Here is a 6527-nt window from a genome sequence, read left to right as displayed (position 1 = left end):
GCTTGAGCACCACAGCTAGAGGGTAGCCCCCCTTGCCACAATTAGAGAAAGCCTGTACAGCTACCGAGACCCAGCACAGACAGAAATAAATCCTTTTTTTAAAAAAAAAAGAGAGACAGGGGGCTGCACTTAACCCTTTCTAAGTATCTCCAAGGCTACGGCCCTCACCAAACCACCATCTAGATTGCTTGGATTATTCCAGTAGCCTCTCAACTTTGAAAAAAAAATTTTAAAGACATATCACGTGAAGCTATTCCTTTGCTCACAGCCCTCCTTTAGTTTTCGCACATTCAGAGTAACAAGTCAGTACACTGAATTACAGAAGCCCTCTTCTGGCCGTGTACTTGACTTCTGTCTTGGGTCCTTGTGTTTTCTCCATGAAGCTGGCCTCCCTGCTGATCCTGGAATGAGCTAGGAAAGCTCTAGATCAGGGCTTTTGTGTCCTTACTTTTCTCTCTGATCAGTTCCCTGCCCTTCCCTGCCCCCACAGAATTACAACCAACTTGATCTCTCCCTTCCTTTAAATCTTTAATTTTCCTTTTCAGTAATGCCTCCTCTTCCCAGTCCTTCTCTACTTTTCTTCTTAGCACTTATCATCATGTTGCATAATATATATTTTTTCTATCTATTCTATCCATCTATCACTGTCTTCTGTTCCCCACTACCACTAAAAGATAAATTCTGTTAAGGCATTATTTTAATTTTTGTCTGTTTCATTTAGTGTAGTATTTCCAGCCCTAGAAGAGTGTGGTCCATAAGCCAGCATCATCAGTATTTCTTGGGAGTTGTTAGGGACATAAGTGGATGGGCTTTACCACAGAATTGCTGAATAGGAGTCTCTGGTGGTGGTGACTGGAATCTGTAAATCTATGTTTAAAAGTTCTTCAGGTGAATCTTTGACAAGTGATTGTTTGAGAATTTCTGTTATAGAACAGTCATGGGCAATAGGAAGGATGCTCTCAATCATTGTTGATGAAGGAATGGGTTTCAAAAGATCTAGAACTTTGTAAGTAAATAGAAGGTAGAAGCCATTTCCTACATTTAAATATTAAATTGCACTTCAATGTGAAATACAAAATAGTGCTTAAAAAACAACAACAACAATGCTCTTGGCCTCAGGTTCCCTAAAATGAATTCAGTGAGCCTGGGACTCTTCGGAAAGAGCTGACTTTAATTTGCAACAAATTAGCTCTTTCTAGGTCCTCTGCTGCTGCTGCTAAGATGCTTCAGTCGAGTCTGACTCTGTGCGACCCCATAGATGGCACCGCCGTCCCTGGAATTCTCCAGGCAAGAGTACTGGAGTGGGTTGCCATTGTCTTCTCTGCTAGGTCCTCTGAGAGATAGTTAACTCTTAAATTGCTTGTGTTGTAAGAAAATGAACCACACAACCACCCAAACTGCCATTTCAGAGGCTACTAATGGAATTTCACAGTACGTTCTCCACTGACTTTTGCCTGTTATAACTATAAGAGCATTAACACACTTTTATCCACCTGCAAAGAAGCTTCTTACTTACTTAATACAATATGATAAGCCCTCAAAATGTACCTGGCATCCAACTTTAGTAAGTTACTCATGGCCAATTTTGTTTCATCAGTGACCTTACCGTGAGTACGAGCTTGGACATCCAATAAAAGATTCACGTAACAGGAAAATAGGTGACACGTCACTGACACCTTTTTCCAACATCTGAACCTTAATATAATTAATACTAACTCTTGTGATCATTTTATCTCCTGATACTTCACCAGTCTGTCCCTTGGATGTTCAGTGTTCTTGTTGTTTGGTGGCTAGGTCTTGTCCGACCCTTTGGGATCCCATGGACTGTAGCCCACCAGGGTCCCGTCCATGGGATTTTCCAGGCAAGAATTCTGGACTGGGTTGCTGTTTCCTTCTGGAGGGGATCTTCCTGACCCAGGGATAGAAGCCCCATCTTCTGCTTGACAGGTGGATTCTTTATCACTGAGCCACCTGGGAAGCCTATATGTTCATACCACCCCCTTTACCCTCATTCAGCATCATCTCTTGCCCAGACCTCCACAGACTTCCACTTAACCTTACATAGGCGGAACCCACTGTGTGCCAGAGTGATTGACCTTCAAATCAACCATATTATCCTTTGGCTGAAGTCTTCTCTAAAGAAAACCACAGCCTGCTCTCTGCCTGCCTCTTCAGCTTTGGCAGGTTGCTTTACCCAACTGTCCCTTCGGTCCTGATGCTTTTCTCCTCTCTCTTTGCTTGGGTGCATTTTTAGGTTTTCAAGATGCAAATCAGATGTCCTTTCTCTCAGTGACTTAGGTGTCCCTCTTCTGTACCTAACTCCTCCTATGGCAGTTGTCACTTTGCATTTATTTTTTAATTTAAAAACATTTTGGTGGTGTTGGGGGAGGTAGTCTGTGTTGCAAGGCATGTGGGGGTCTTAGTTCCCTGATCAAGGATTGAACCTGCAATCCCTGCATTGGAGGCTTGGAGTCTTAACCACTGGACCACTAGGGGAGTCCCAACATTTTGCATTTTAATTATAGCTTTGTTTTTTGTATTTGGATTCTGTCTGGAATAATAACTCATTGAGAGTCTGGTTTGTTACTATAGCCTAGTGCAATGCTAGTCAAAGAATGGTCCTGCTTTCAGATCACATCAGCATTACCTGGGAGCTTGTAAGAAAAGCAAATTCTTGGACTGGGTGTTACCCCAGATTTACTGGATCAGAATCTGGGAGTGGAGCCCAGGAATCTGTCTTTTCAGAATCTCTGATTTTTGTGTGCTCTAAAGTTTGAGGAGCATGATTTAGAACACAGTGCTTGGCAGTAGGGGAAAATCTCAATTAATATTTAAAGAATCTGTCTGTGATGCGGGAGACCTGGGTTTGATCCCTGGGTTGGGAAGATCCCCAGGAGGAGGGCATGGCAACCCACTCCAGTATTCTTGCCTGGAGAATCCCGCGGCCAGAGTCCATGGGGTCACAGAGTCGGGTCGGACACAACTGAGCAGCTAACACATATTCATTAAGTTAATAAATCAGTTCCAGTGGCTATAACACTGATATTCAGAAAGTTGGAGAATTAAGAGAACTCTTAAAAAACAAAGCAAAACAAATCAAATTTCTTCCTTGGGGTTCTGATTTGGATTTGTCCAATCTTGCTCTCTCCAATTACTCTGTCTCCCAAATTGTAAAGTTTCCTAGTGTCAAGTTCTAAAGGTCAAACCATCAAGTTGAATTGTGAGAATCCTGACCCTATGCATCACTATTGACAGCCTGACTCCCTTTCCGCCCTACCCTCAGGGGATCCTTCACCTACAGTAGAAAAGGATTTTTTTCTTATTTTCCATCTAGGTTAGGTCTAGCCCCCAGGGAAAGGAGGAACCTACAGGAATGTCTACCAAAGTTTAGCAAATGTATACAGTTGCTCTGGAACTCGGCCCAGATTTATTGGCCCAGAAGAGAGTAAGCTTCCCAGTTTCTCTGTAGGTTTGAGAGAAAGAGGAAGAAGTTAGAAAAGCAGGTCTTTGTGGAAGGAGTAAGGTGATGGTGATGATAGTGGTGGTGGTGATGGTGATGGTGGAGGGGGTGTGGAATAAAAGAGACAACCACCTTAGTTGTTGCTCTAGTTGACTGGTATTGGGATGAAAGAAAGCTGTTAACCCTAATAACACTGCACCTAAATATTGTACTTAGAATATTTCAGGACACCAGGGTATTCCAATATTATATAGAGATGAGAGGAAGAGGGAACAAGAGATTCCTGCCTCCCAGGAGTAAATAAATTCAATACCAGAAAGAGAGAAGTCAATGCTAAGGCAAACAGCAGGATGTGGAGAAAGAATTCAAATTTAACAAAACTGTTTTTTTTTAGTGATGTATAGTTAATTTATAACGTGTTAGTTTCAGGTGTACAGCAAGGTGATTCAGATTTACATATACATCTGTCCTTTTTCACATTGTTTTCTATTATGAATTTTTATAAGATATTGAATATAGCTCCTTGTGGTATACAGTAGGTCCTTGTTGTTTATCTATTTTATATATAGTAGGATTCCCTGGTAGCTCAACTGATAAAGAATCTGCCTGCAATACAGGAGACCCCAGTTCGATTCCTGGGTCGGGAAGATCCACTGGAGAAGGGATAGGCTACCCACACCAGTATTCTTGGGCTTCCCTGGTGACTCAGTTGGTAGAGAATCTGCCTGCAATGTGGGAGGCCTGGGTTTGATCCCTGGGTTGGGAGGATCTCCTGGAGGAGGGCATGGCAACCCATTCCAGTATTCTTGCCTGGAGAATCCCATGGACAGAGGAGCCTGGTGGGCTACAGTCCCTGGGGTCGCAAAGACATGACTGAGCGACTAAACACAGAACAACACAGTGTGTATAGATTAATCCCAAACACTATCCCTGTTTAGTAACCATGTTTGCTTTTTATGTCTGTGAGTCTATTACATAACCAGTAGTTTCACATTTCTATGCCTCAATTTCATGAGTGTACATGAAAAAAAAGACATAATATATAGTAACCGATCAGAAAGGTATGCTGGGTCCCAGAGTGGGCTGCACTTAACTGTGCCTCAATGGCATATTGGTTATTTTGAATTAAAGTTGCTTAAGACAGGATCTTTGTATTGCACTCAATATGCCAGCAAACTTGGAAAACTCAGCAGTGGCCACAGGACTGGAAAGGTCAGTTTTTATTCCAATCCTAAAGAAAGGCAATGCCAAAGAATGTTCAAACTACTGCACAATTGCACTTATCTCACACGCTTGCAAAGTAATACTCAAAATTCTCCAATCCAGGTTTCAACAGTAGGTGAATTGAGAACTTCCAGATGTTCAAGCTGGATTTAGAAAAGGCAGAGGAACCAGAGATCAAATTGCCAACATCCTCTGGATCATAGAAAAAGCAAGAGAATTCCAGAAAAACATCTTCTTCTGCTTCATTGACTATGCTAAAGCCTTTGACGGTGTGGATCACAACACACTGTAGAAAATTCTTTGCGCGTGCTGTGGTTCACGGGGTTGCAAAGAGTCAGACATGACTGAGTGACTGAACTGAACTGAACTTACCTGCCTCCTGAGAAATTTGTGTGTAGGTCAAGAAGCAACAGTTAGAACTGGACATGGATCAATGGACTGGTTCCAAATTGGGAAAGGAGTACATCAAGGCTGTATATTGTCACCTTGCTTATTTAACTTATATTCAGAGTATATCATGTGAAATGCCAGATTGAATGAAGCACAAGCTGGAATCAAGACTGCCAGGAGAAATATCAATAACCTCATATATGCAGATGATACCACCCTTGTGGCAGAAAGCAAAGAGGAACTACAGAGCCTCTTGATGAAAGTGAAAGAGGAGAGTGAAAAAGCTGTCTTAAAACTCAACATTCAAAAAACAAAGATCATGGTATCTGGTCCCATCACTTCATGGCAAATAGATGGGGAAACAATGGCAACAGTGACAGACTTTATTTTCTTGGGCTCCAAAATCACTGCAGATAGCCGGCAAAGGTCCACCTAGTCAAAGCTATGGTTATTCCAGTAGTCATGTATGTATATGAAAGTTGCACTATAAAGAAAGCTGAGAGGCAGAGAACTGTGGTATTGGAGAAGACTCTTGAGGGTCCCTTGGACTGCAAGGAGATCCAACCAGTCCATCCTAAAGGAGACCTCAATATTCATTGGAAGGACTGATGCTGAAGCTGATACTCTAATACTTTGGCCACCTGATGTGAAGAACTGATTCATTGAAAAAGACCCTGGTGCTGGGAAAGATTGAAGCCAGGAGGAGAAGGGAACGACAGAGGATGAAATGGTTGGATAGCATCATCCACTCGAGGGACATGAGTTTGAGCAAGCTCTGGGAGTTGGTGATAGACATCTAATGTGCTGCAGTTCATGGGGTCGCAAAGAGTCCACACAACTAAGCAACTGAACTGAAGACAGAATCAATGCAAGAGGGGTACTCTGACTCTCCTCGCTTGTCTCCCTGAAAGCAGGAAATAGATCTCTTCTGTGAAACATGGACTCCCCCGTGTGGAGGGAGAAGTCCACCCTTATCCCCAGTGATAGAATTTTGGCCAAGAAGTCTGTGTAAGCAAAACTTGTTACTTATTTAATCTATTACTCTAGGCTCTAACTCCGTTTAGATTTTTCACTAATTGAGCTCTGAAGTCTGAGTTTCTTGGTCCTGTCAATTCTTTGCAAATCTATTGTTTCTTGGTTTAAAAGTATAAACGCTGCTTGCTTTGACCACCTCTTGGGTCTATTTCTATGAGATGGTCACTATTAGAATTTTTTTTTCTTTTTTTTAAAGGAAAAGCATTATTAGTTCAGACACAAGAACTCAAGAGCATGAGAGGGGGAAAGTCCTTTCCCCCACCTCCACAGGTATATCTTGTAAGTGCTCAGTCAGTGTTAGCTATTATTATTTTCTCTCTGTATGCTTTATTTTGGGGCTTCCCTACTGGCTCAGTGATAAAGAATCCGCCTGCCTTGCCAGGAGATACAGGAGATGTGGGTCCAATCCCTGGGTCAG

This window comes from Bos grunniens, chromosome 5 (assembly GCF_055505025.1).
Source record: "Bos grunniens cultivar Pamir isolate PY7600 chromosome 5, Bosgru_T2T1.0, whole genome shotgun sequence".
NCBI lineage: Eukaryota > Metazoa > Chordata > Mammalia > Artiodactyla > Bovidae > Bos > Bos grunniens.
This window is presented reverse-complemented; position numbering follows the sequence as displayed.